This window comes from Corythoichthys intestinalis, chromosome 7 (genome assembly GCF_030265065.1).
Source record: "Corythoichthys intestinalis isolate RoL2023-P3 chromosome 7, ASM3026506v1, whole genome shotgun sequence".
Classification (NCBI taxonomy): domain Eukaryota; kingdom Metazoa; phylum Chordata; class Actinopteri; order Syngnathiformes; family Syngnathidae; genus Corythoichthys; species Corythoichthys intestinalis.
In genome coordinates, this window is record NC_080401.1 from 8521138 (window position 1) to 8532104 (window position 10967).

Genomic DNA, 10967 nt, shown 5'->3' on the forward strand with positions numbered 1-10967 from the left:
TACTGAGGTGGGAAAGGCGTGCGTTACTATGCACTACTTTGCGCGAAAAAAGTCAGAGAGAAGGACTCAGGGAGACGAGAGAGCAGAGCAGGAGTGGGGACGCCATTGCAAACGCGATGCTAGGTGGCTCCAATAATACCTGATTGTAGCCGATAGCCTACAAACTACCCCCCCCCACACGATGCTACGATAGATATCACATAATATAGAACTAGGTGCAAATGACACACAGGATGGCATTAGCAAGATATATATATTGAACTAGATGCGTTAGTAAACAGCCGCCATCTTAAAGCGGTAGACCTCTCAGGAAGGCTCTGTTGTAGAGAACCTTTCTAGCGAAGCTAAGCAACTTTTTATCTAAAATGCTCCTAAATCGGCAAAATCTTGACTTAAATCTATCTTTAAATGATGAAACAGTTTTAAAAATTACATGTCAGAAGTAGACAGAAGGGAACTAATGCAATAACGGGAGCAATTTTTAAAACTTTTTAACGGTTGATCAGAACGTTTTTTTTTTTTAGAGAAAAAAAAGTCATGAGAAAAAAAAAACATGAAAACTATCACTAGTTACTAGCCAAGTAATTAATTACTTTTACATTCAGGTAACTGAGTTACTAACGCAATTACTTTTTGGGAGAAGTAATTTGTAACTGTAACTAATTACTTTTTTAAAGTAAGATTAACAACACTGATGTATTGTAAAATTTGAAAATTTTATAGCCATTTTAAGTTTTGTTTATACTTGTATGAAAAATATAAATAATCAGAATTTTATTCAAGAATGAGTTTGAATTTTTTTTATGTCGCAGCTCATGGGAACTCATATATGCCTAAGGTAGGTGCCTGTTTATGTTTTAGGTCACTAGCGGCTTTGGTTTTGAAAATATTTGAATTTTAAAATTTTGAAAATAGGCCCCCTATAGATCGGCCCTGTATCCCGTCAACTGATAGTGAAGTCTATGATACAGTATTTTAAAAATTAAATTATATTATATTTATTTGGATCATGTATATTACAGTCTGTTAAGAAAACACAAATATAAACGTCTGACCATTAACCAGTGCAAATATCTGCAACTGTATTTTAGGCCTACTGCACATTAAAAACACTATCCTTAAAAGTTCCGTAAAGTAACAATATTAAATACTGAAATGTGGATAAAGTCTATTTTACTGGAAACTGAGTGCATGTTATATAATCATTCTTGCCTTTAATTTCAATGAGCGAGAAGCAGTGCAGGTTCTTCCAGTTTGGGAACACAACATTTGAAATTCCCTGGCAAGTTGCCATTATCCCTGTCTTGTTGTGTTTGCAGTAAGACAGCGTAAGCAGGCATGATCCACCTAGACAATCTTCGTCGCGTATGCAACAACGTCACCACCCCTTACCCCCCCCCCCCCCCCTTGCCCACCCACTATGCTCTTTTTCCGGTAGCTGATGTGTGACAAAATTAGACAACTCGCGCTTCATTCCACCAAATTGTAGTAACACGCCCCTTCACATCCTCAGTAATGATAACAGCGTTGCAAAAATGGGAAAAGTAATTAATTAGATTACTCACTTCTGAAACAACGCCGTTAAAAACGCTGTTATACTGTAACGCTGTAAGTCCCAACACTGTCCATGACCTTGGCTCTTTGTTTTCATATTTACAGGTATTTCTTTTTGAACTGGTTGCACTTAAAGGTGCTATGAAATAGTGACCAAGTCAAAAATGAAAATGAAGACAATAATCTAATTTTACATGTAGAAAACAATTTGGCACTCAAAGCTGATGTTGTGTGTATGTGTGGGTGTGTGTGCGTGTGTGTGTGTGTGGGTGTGTATTTGTGTGTGTGTGGGGGGGTGTATTTGTTTTTACCATTTCATTATTACTCAACAGAAAAACATTGCATCAGGGAATATGCCCACTTTTTTCAGTAATTCTGGTTGTGACATCACAATTAGAATTGATGATTATGTCTAGCTTTCTAGCGCTGCATGTTGACAAAGTGACAGTTCGGTCACACGGCAACAAGGGAATAGAAAGTCTATTGATAGCATGCTAGCAGAATGCAAACATCTGCAGCTCATTCTGGGTGTGAAATCATCTTCTGTTTGGAAGGGTTTTTTGTGGGCGGGGCCAAGGCAGCTTAGAGAGGAAGACTTATTAGGGTCTAAGTTCATTATTAAGCTTTATATGTCACTTTTTTGGATGGCTTTGTATCCATGATAGTCTGCTATCATTATCAAGTCACATACTGTACTATTTCATGGCATCTTGAATTGCAGTTGTGGGGAAAGAAAGCTTGACAAATCAATTTCTAGTAGACCTGGTCCAAAAGCATCTATCAGCAGGTTTCAATAAAGAGTTATATAGACCTCCCAAAGGCAGAATAATTAGACCAGTAACAATAACAAAGTAACAAAGTAAATAATACAGGTAAGTAAAAGTTTTGGAAGCACTTATAATTCCCTAAAAATGCCATTTTGTTAATTGGTCAGTTTCAATGTGTTTTTCCCTTTCTTCAACGGCCGGTGAATTTTTAGGCAGACAACAGTATGCATGACATGCAACAATCCGCTCCACACATGTAATAAGCACTCTCATTAAAAGAAGATTAAAGGTGCAAAGCACCTCAGGAGTCCTCGAATTGCAGTCGATATGTGGCTGTAATATCCACAGTCAAGAGTCATCACAGTCATCCAACAAGGTCACTCTGAAGTTTCAGCAGTGCACTGTCAGTGACAGTTTCTTTTAAGAACGAATTCAATTACATATGACTAGCCAGGCGTGTGTGCTGTGACACGCTCACAGTTAAATGCACCCGTTAACACTATTGCAGAAAAAAACAGCTCTACTTTAATGCTTTATTGTAAACAAATAATGCTGAAATGTACCCTTTGTCATTTACCATTTTCTCTTCCACTTTATTTCAAATCATTTTGTTTTCTCCTTACCCAACGCTCTTTGCTTCTTTTGTTCTACACAAGTTTCACAGATGGAGTGACTCGAGGCTGTGGCAGTTATGCAAAAATGTAGCTCTAATGAATTCAGGGCTCCCACGATGAATGTCATCAAAAGAACACGAAAAATGTGACCACAGTAGAGGTGGAGAAGTACATTTTGCATTTCATTATTTTGAAGCAGGGAGAGTTTTTTTTTTTTTTTTTTCTGTGTATGACTCAAAAGAAAAAAAATAAAAGCAGGCCACAAACAACAAAGTCTCATGCCCACTATTATTATATTCAATGTACTTCAAAAGCATTTCCTGTATTAATTAATGATTAATCTAAACTACAGCCTGTGTTAGGAGGAGGCAGAAGTATGGAAATCCAGCGTGTCTACTGATGCTACAGTGACTCCTGGTAAAGAAATGCCATTACTAAGGTTGTCTGATATTGTTGGGTAGTCAATAATAGCATTTTTAGAAATACTGGATAATATTAACTACACTTTTGTGGTGTTGGTTAAGCGCTAATTCACACATTGACTCAAAGGTGAGTGGACAAATCTGCAACTTTGATTTATGACCTTCTGATGTCTCCAAAAGGAGATGCTTACGTTTCTTAAGTGAGCAAACCATTTCCATTCATGGTGCAGAAATTAAATGGCTAATAACATCACATATAAATACTTAATTTCCAGAAAGAAATAGTCATGACACTAAAGACACTAAAAGTAATGAAACACTTATTATTACACATATATTGGTAGTAATGCATCTTGGGAAACACTCAATGGCATTGCACTGTCTGACCTTGCCTTCCCGTATTTGTCAGGCTTTCTCGGCCCCTATTGGCGGTTTTGGGCTATCCGGTGCTGCAATAGTGTTGCGATGCGGCACTCCTATTGGTTGGTTCCCAGGCGCAAAACCTCATGGGTACAGTGTTCCGAGTGGCAACACCATCACTCTAAATAGCTGTTGCATGACATCAGTTTGTCAAGCATGTCAAATAAATGATGGTCTTTAATGCCTACTAAAGAGAAACTAATTCCTGCTGTTAATTTCAACTTGAGTTTAAAAGTTTTCAACTTGGAGACCCTTACTGATACTTCGCCCTTGACCCAAAAAACTAATATTTGCACTATTTTGAGTTGAACAATAAACAAAGCAGTGCAAAAGTGACACTTTTTTTAATACCTTCAGTTGAAACGTTTCTTTTATATTTCGCAGAATGCTAATAAAAAAAATAAAAAAAAAACCTTCAAGTTATTACATTCATCATTAAAGCATCCAGTGGAGCATCATAGTCCAATTAGCCATAGTTAAAGGGCAACTGAAGACCTTTCCGGATTTTGGTGTAATTTTACGAATATAAACTTTAAACGAGTTCGTCAAAACAACCATGACATTATCAACACGTAATTGCAAGGATAATTTGCGTTTTTTTTAGTTTTTTTGCACTCCATTAATGGTCCGTTCGCAAACCCGGAAGTGTGACGTAGATTCCCCGACGCAACAGAGAAGACTATCCACAGCTAGCATAGCAGCAACAACGATGTCAGTAATATTTCCACCAAAAGTAACCATTCAGGATCGCTCTTTCGTGACGCTACCGATGGCAAAGGCTCCCAGGAAAGATGAACTACAATTAATCCCTGCATGTTTGAACCTGAGGCGTCAGATGACGGCGATTTAGTTGACACAGCAGATGGCGTCATGACGCCAATTGACATGACACTTCATGAACGGGAGAGTGAGTGGTAAGCTTAAGTCCAGCATCGTGATTTTTTTATTAGAGAGAATGCGATTTCATGGTTGTATATTTTTCCATGCTCTCCACATAGCTAAAACTGGATATTAGGTAATGGGACAGCTCCTACCGATCTAAATATGATAAAGCTAGCCCAAATGTGGCTAAATGAATGATATGTTATTGATTTTTCAAAATAAATGACAAAACAATTTTATTTTCTAAGTGTTGCTGTAAACCTTCAAGTAATTACCCTTCCAAGAGTATGCCTGTGTCGTCAGGAGATCCCAGACGTGAGAGCCAAACTTGAGGAGGCTGAAGCACTGACAGGGGCATGAATTACATTAAAAAAATAAAACCCTAAATTGTAAACAACATTGACACATTTTGTTGACTGTTTAATGTATTCTATTGGTATATAATGGAATTATATTACATTTTGAAAAAATATTCAATAGGCCACAATAATAAATGATACCAGATTTATGTTGAATCAGCATCAGCTTTCGCTGTCAGATTGTGACACAACATAGAAAGCTAAGTTATACCAAGCACACAATGGCACACATCAAAGAACATAAATTTAGTAAGCAACACAAAGTTAGGATAGCAACGGACTAGCGCAACATTGAAAAATGATAATGGTAGTGGGAAATATGTATTTACTCTTTTCTGTAGCATTAAGTGTTCTCTATACAAAGATCATGCATTATCATTAAAATATAAAGGTAACTAGATTTTTCTTTTAAAAAATGTGTACTGTGTAAATGACTAGTTTAAGATTTCATGTCATCAAAATTTGCTACATTTATTTCTCCTAAGTCATCGTCATCTGATGTCACAGACGGAAGAAATTCAGCATCTAGCAGGCCTCATAGGATCTCTTCAGTCGTCATCGCTGGACACTGCATCACATGGGTCATCATATGACTCGACCCACTCTCTGTTGATTTTGGGAAACTGGGTGGCGACTGACTTACAACGCTTTTTTCATCGTGTCGAGGGTTTCCGCCGCTTAATTTTTATGTTTGGCTTCCTGGAGAAAAAAAAAAAAATCACAGCAGCATGAAAATATTGGATGAATCCTAATTTTAATTTAATAATAATTTCTTGGTGATCAAATAATAATGCCCCAGTCAAAGCAGCATCTATTTGATGCTATTGTTCCCTCTTCAAATAGGCAGACCTTGATGTTGAAGTATAATAGTTATTGTTTTATTGAGATGTATTTGATACATTAGGGCCTGGCAGAGGATTGTTTGATATATAGGTTTTATATTTACCCTGTGACAGGCCAAAAAACAACGAGCCAAGGACCTATTTGGTGCTGGGAACATTTGAATTTACATAATTCCTATTGATATACGTAGTCATAAAATCACAAGAGTAGACCTGTCAGCAAACCTATCTACTTATGACAGGGCAACAGCAACAAAACAAAAAATGTCGCACTTCAACAAACAGGCAGTAGGAGTCCCCCTCGTTTATCAAAAGAAGTGCATCAAATTTTAGAATCAGAAAGGTAAGGGTCTACTTACGTATTTGTTAAACCAAGGTTGCATTGTTGTAGGTTTTCAAAGCTGTCGTGGCTGAAATGATGAAAACAATGAGCCGATTGGGGACCTGTATGCATGCTCACAAAAACGGTCCAAACCTTTTCAGGAGAAGTTTTTTTGGACCACCCTGAGAGTCTCGAGTCTTCCTGTGAGCAATTCATCGCTACACATCGAGATGGCATGACGAATCCCGCGAGTAAAACCCAGAAAATGTTTGCAATATAAGGCGAGGATAGCGTGGTGCTATACTTCTGTGTTCAGAGTGGTGGCGAGGCTTCCTGGAAGTTACGTCATGAGGTAGCGGTCGGCAGGACGGCGCGTCCCTCGTTGCTATGGTGTTGCTATGGCCATAACTAAAAAACTACGCGGTCAATTATTATTATTATTATTTTTTTATGTAACTTTTTGAGACAGCAAATGATGCATTTAATACAATTCAACTGAGTAAAACACTCTTCAGTTGCCCTTTAAGTCCTCGACCGCATATATCGGTAACTATTTGATATCAGAATATGATATTTGGAGTTATATAACATCGGGATAATGTACATATCGCATATACGTATGCATATAATTTATTCGTCGATTGGTAACAATTTGTAGATAAGGAATACACTATGTACATGCATTTATTTTCCATGCCACTTATTCTCACGAGCAGTATAGCATCCATCCAGGAGTGGAACCAATCAGGAGACAGTATGATTAATGCAAAACTATTTCCCACACATTAAGCACGCCTGGCAATTTGGGTGTCTGCGCAGCCGAACGGCTTACTTCATAAGACAGTGTGCATACGGACTTTCTGTGTCCATCCAGCACGGCATTTGTTGGACATCTAACACACCCTGCAAAAATCGTAGGAATGTAAAAAAGAATTGGTTTCTACGGTGGCCCTGAAGTGCAAAACACAACGGCAAATCAAAAAACACAACGGCAAATTAAAAAACAAAACGCCAAATTAAAAACCACAATTCCAAATCACAAAACAAAAAAACAAATGAAAAAACACAACGACAAATCACATAACAAAATAACAAATTAAAAAACACAACGGCAAATTAAAAAACAAAACGCCAAATTAAAAAACACAACTGCAAATCACATAACAAAAAAACAAATTAAAAAAGACAACGCCAAATTAAAAAACACAATTGCAAATCACATAACAAAAAAACAAATTAATAAACAAAACGCCAAATCACATAACAAAATAACAAATTGAAAAACACAACGCCCAATTAAAAGACACAACTGCAAATCACATAACAAAAAAACAAATTAAAAAACACAACGCCAAATTAAAAAACACAATTACAAATCACAAAACAAAAAAACATTAAAAAACACAACGACAAATCACATAACAAAATAACAAATTAAAAAATACAACGACAAATCCAAAATGAAATTACATTTCGGCCCGAATGACATTACATTTCGCCAACCGGAAAAGGTAGGGACCAGTCAAAATGTTAACTCATTGCTGATCGGACGAATCCACCGGAAACAGTACGCTCATCGTTGATTGGACAAGACGGAAGACTCGACTGCAAGACGGCGCCTACCAGCAGAGATAGTTACTGCTCGCTTTTGGTTGAAGTTCAACATTTGGCCAAAAATACATAAAACACAACTGAATTCTTGAAGTATAATGCTTTGCCAGACCTGTGGAAAGCAGTTGGTGGAATCTTCACCTAATTTTTGCAGCAGCTGTGACAAGAGGCTTCGAGAAGTTTCTAATGTCAATGACGCAGAACGTCCTTCGAGTAAGTAAAACAGTGCAGTATGACTTTCTTTACCTCTGTAAAACGATACATACGTTTACCGGAGAAAGCTAACATTATTCATTCGTTTACCAGGCCTTAATAAGATTTCCTTGACATGTCCTAATTATGCACTTTCATTTTGGGAATAAAAGCATTGCGTAATGCATGCCAATCAAATGATCTACTGCACAGTTGCCATTCTTATTTCAGAGAAAGTTGCAGCCGTTTCCCTGGAAGAAATGCTGATGTTCACTACAGGCATTTCCACCAGCCCCTTCCACGCATCGAGTTCTTGACACTCACGGTTCCACTCGCCAACTCTTGTGCCAATACATTGTCAGCTTTATTATAAGACACATATGGTGTCTTCAAGCAAAACATGGACTTTGGAATCCAGAATTCACCTGGATTTGGGTGTTTTTAATGTACTGTATTTACAATGTTTTTTGTATGACGTTTTGAGAAACATCCTATGAAATTTTTAAAGTAACAATTAACTCACTGCCATTGACGACGGTGTTCGGCAATTCCTTACTACGCGGCGAAACGTCCTACACAATGCTCAGCGCGCTTGCGCAAGCATTGGCACGTATGCACACATCGGTTAGAAGTGGCGAGTAAACACTTTTTGTTTTTTAGTACCTTTTCTTTGCCTCAAAAATACTTTTTGCATGTATTACCCCTTCATACTTTTTACCATCGTGTTTTTCTGTGTCAGCTTTGAAGCAGTTGACCACATTAGTCACGTAGCATATTTAAACTGTCCTTATTACTACATTTAAGTTTTCTTAAGGCATTTTTTTAGTACGTTCTGCCTGTATGCATCTAAACAAAAGTTGAGAGCGCAAGGTAGTACTTTGGGTGTCAAATTCGACTCATGTAGAATGTTTCGCCGATGTAGCAAATTTTGGAAGAAACTGGTACTAAAGTTCTGAGAAGCACCTAGCTTTATTTTTTTTCTCATGATTTTTAAATCTTTAATAAAGTTTTCATTGAGAGTGCCAGACTTAATTTATAACTCATTTTTCTGGTATATATGTTTTTAGACATCCCATGTTGCTATGCATGTACTGGAAAATGGTATTCATTAACTGTACATTTTCAAGTCAGCCAATACATACAGAAATGAACTACTAAATGCACTGACCACAATAATTTAAAGACCATTTACTCGGAAGTGGCCAAAAATGTAAAATTCTTTGTGCTTAACTTTTTGGGTTTCATAATAAGTACCAGGTAAAATGTTACCATAGCAAGTTTATTGTGAGGAGAGAAAAGTCACACACTATGAGCGAGTTTCAAAAATACTACAACCCAGCTATTTCCTTCAGAGTAAAATACAATTCTGTGGGTGACTTCCAGTCCTGTGGCCGCTGTAGTCAATGTTGCTGAGCAGCGTGCTGTAGGTATTCTTCAATATTTGGGTCGTTGCACAAGCCTACGGTTTGCATTGCCTCAGGAAACACATTCAGTTCCCTCCCAACAGGAAATCCACCGTCTCTGGAACCATATATGGAAAATGAGAAAATATGATTAACGTTTCCCTACACAGATCAAATTAGACGTCAATCTCAGACATCACTACTAAATGAGTTTAAACTGACAGCATTTCCCCCATTTTGTTTGGAAAATCAGTTCTGATGGAATCATTTAACTGCACTTCGATATATTTCAGAGTCCCAAATAATTACTTATCAGGAGATGGAATAGTAAACTGATAGAGAGAACTTATTTTTAAGTTGCTTTACCCATGTATACAATTCACACACTTTGATAGACTAATAATGTGTATATTTTATGACGTAAAATGTGATACAATTCAACATGAAACAATTACCTATGGAGCAAGAGATGGTCCATTTGATATCCCTCCAGGACAAGGTGCAAGACCGCTTGGACGAATCCTGTGCTTGTTCCAGTGGTCCTTGCATTCATCCAGGTCTTTTTGTACACCACCACTGAAGCAAAATCCTAGCAGGCAGTTCGTGGCTTCCACTGAAACTTCCATAGTCTCTCAGGTCTCCAAAGAAGCCTATCCAAAACTGAGACCTGGGGATACACAAGATTTTATGTGGCAATAATTAACCCTTATATGAGGTGAATTATAAAAAAAAAAAAAAAGATATAATTTGAATGACTCGCTTTTGGTATACACAATTTTGTTTAAAATGCTGTGTTCTTCTCATATACACACTCACCTTCTTCTGAACAACGACCACCAGGATTTAATCCGTTGATTGCCGATTGATGATCCATAACGGTGGGTGGATGAGCCGGCGTAAGTCTAAGGCGTTGACGGAGGGCACACTGTATTGCTGTCATTGACCCATTTTCCGTGCCGAGGTCTGTTCGCATTCTCATTGGGATGGCACAAAGACCCGTGACGCAATTAATAGAATTGCACGCGATAACAGACGGATTGTTGTTTGTTGCGCCACAAGCCAGCTACATTATTCTTCTCGAGAACCCATACACCCAGAGCCAGGCCAAAGGGTTTAAGTTTATCGCAGCCATCCACGTGCCTGTGTAATTTGGCCCCATGGGAGTGGTACGTGCGTCTCACAAACCTTTTGCGATTATGTCAATAGGACTTCATACGTATGCCCCGAATAAAAATATTCTTTTATAGCGGCAGCCATGTTCGCATCTTTGGTAAGGCTCATTTTGAAAATCCACGCCAGAAGCGGAGAAACTTCCTTCTTCATCAGTACTACGCTTTCCGGTGGATTCGTCCAATCAGCGATGAGTTAACATTTTGACTGGTCCCTACCTTTTCTGGTTGGCGAAATGTAATGTCATTCGGGCCGAAATGTAAATTCATTTCGGATTTGTCGTTGTGCTTTTTAATTTGTTATTTTGTTATGTGATTTGTCGTTGTGTTTTTTAATTTGTTTTTTTTGTTTTGTGATTTGTAATTGTGTTTTTTAATTTGGCGTTGTGTTTTTCAATTTGTTTTTTTGT

General features: G+C 37.7%; 1 long non-coding RNA gene across 1 annotated transcript; it reads right to left on the minus strand.

Annotated features, from left to right (window-relative positions):
• Nucleotides 1–9374: 9374 nt before the first annotated feature.
• On the minus strand, nucleotides 9375–10759 carry LOC130918530 (uncharacterized). The gene is made up of 3 exons (XR_009063776.1): nucleotides 10205–10759; nucleotides 9844–10055; nucleotides 9375–9506 (listed from the first exon to the last, which is right to left on the minus strand). It is a non-coding gene; the product is annotated as an uncharacterized LOC130918530 (long non-coding RNA).
• Nucleotides 10760–10967: the final 208 nt, after the last annotated feature.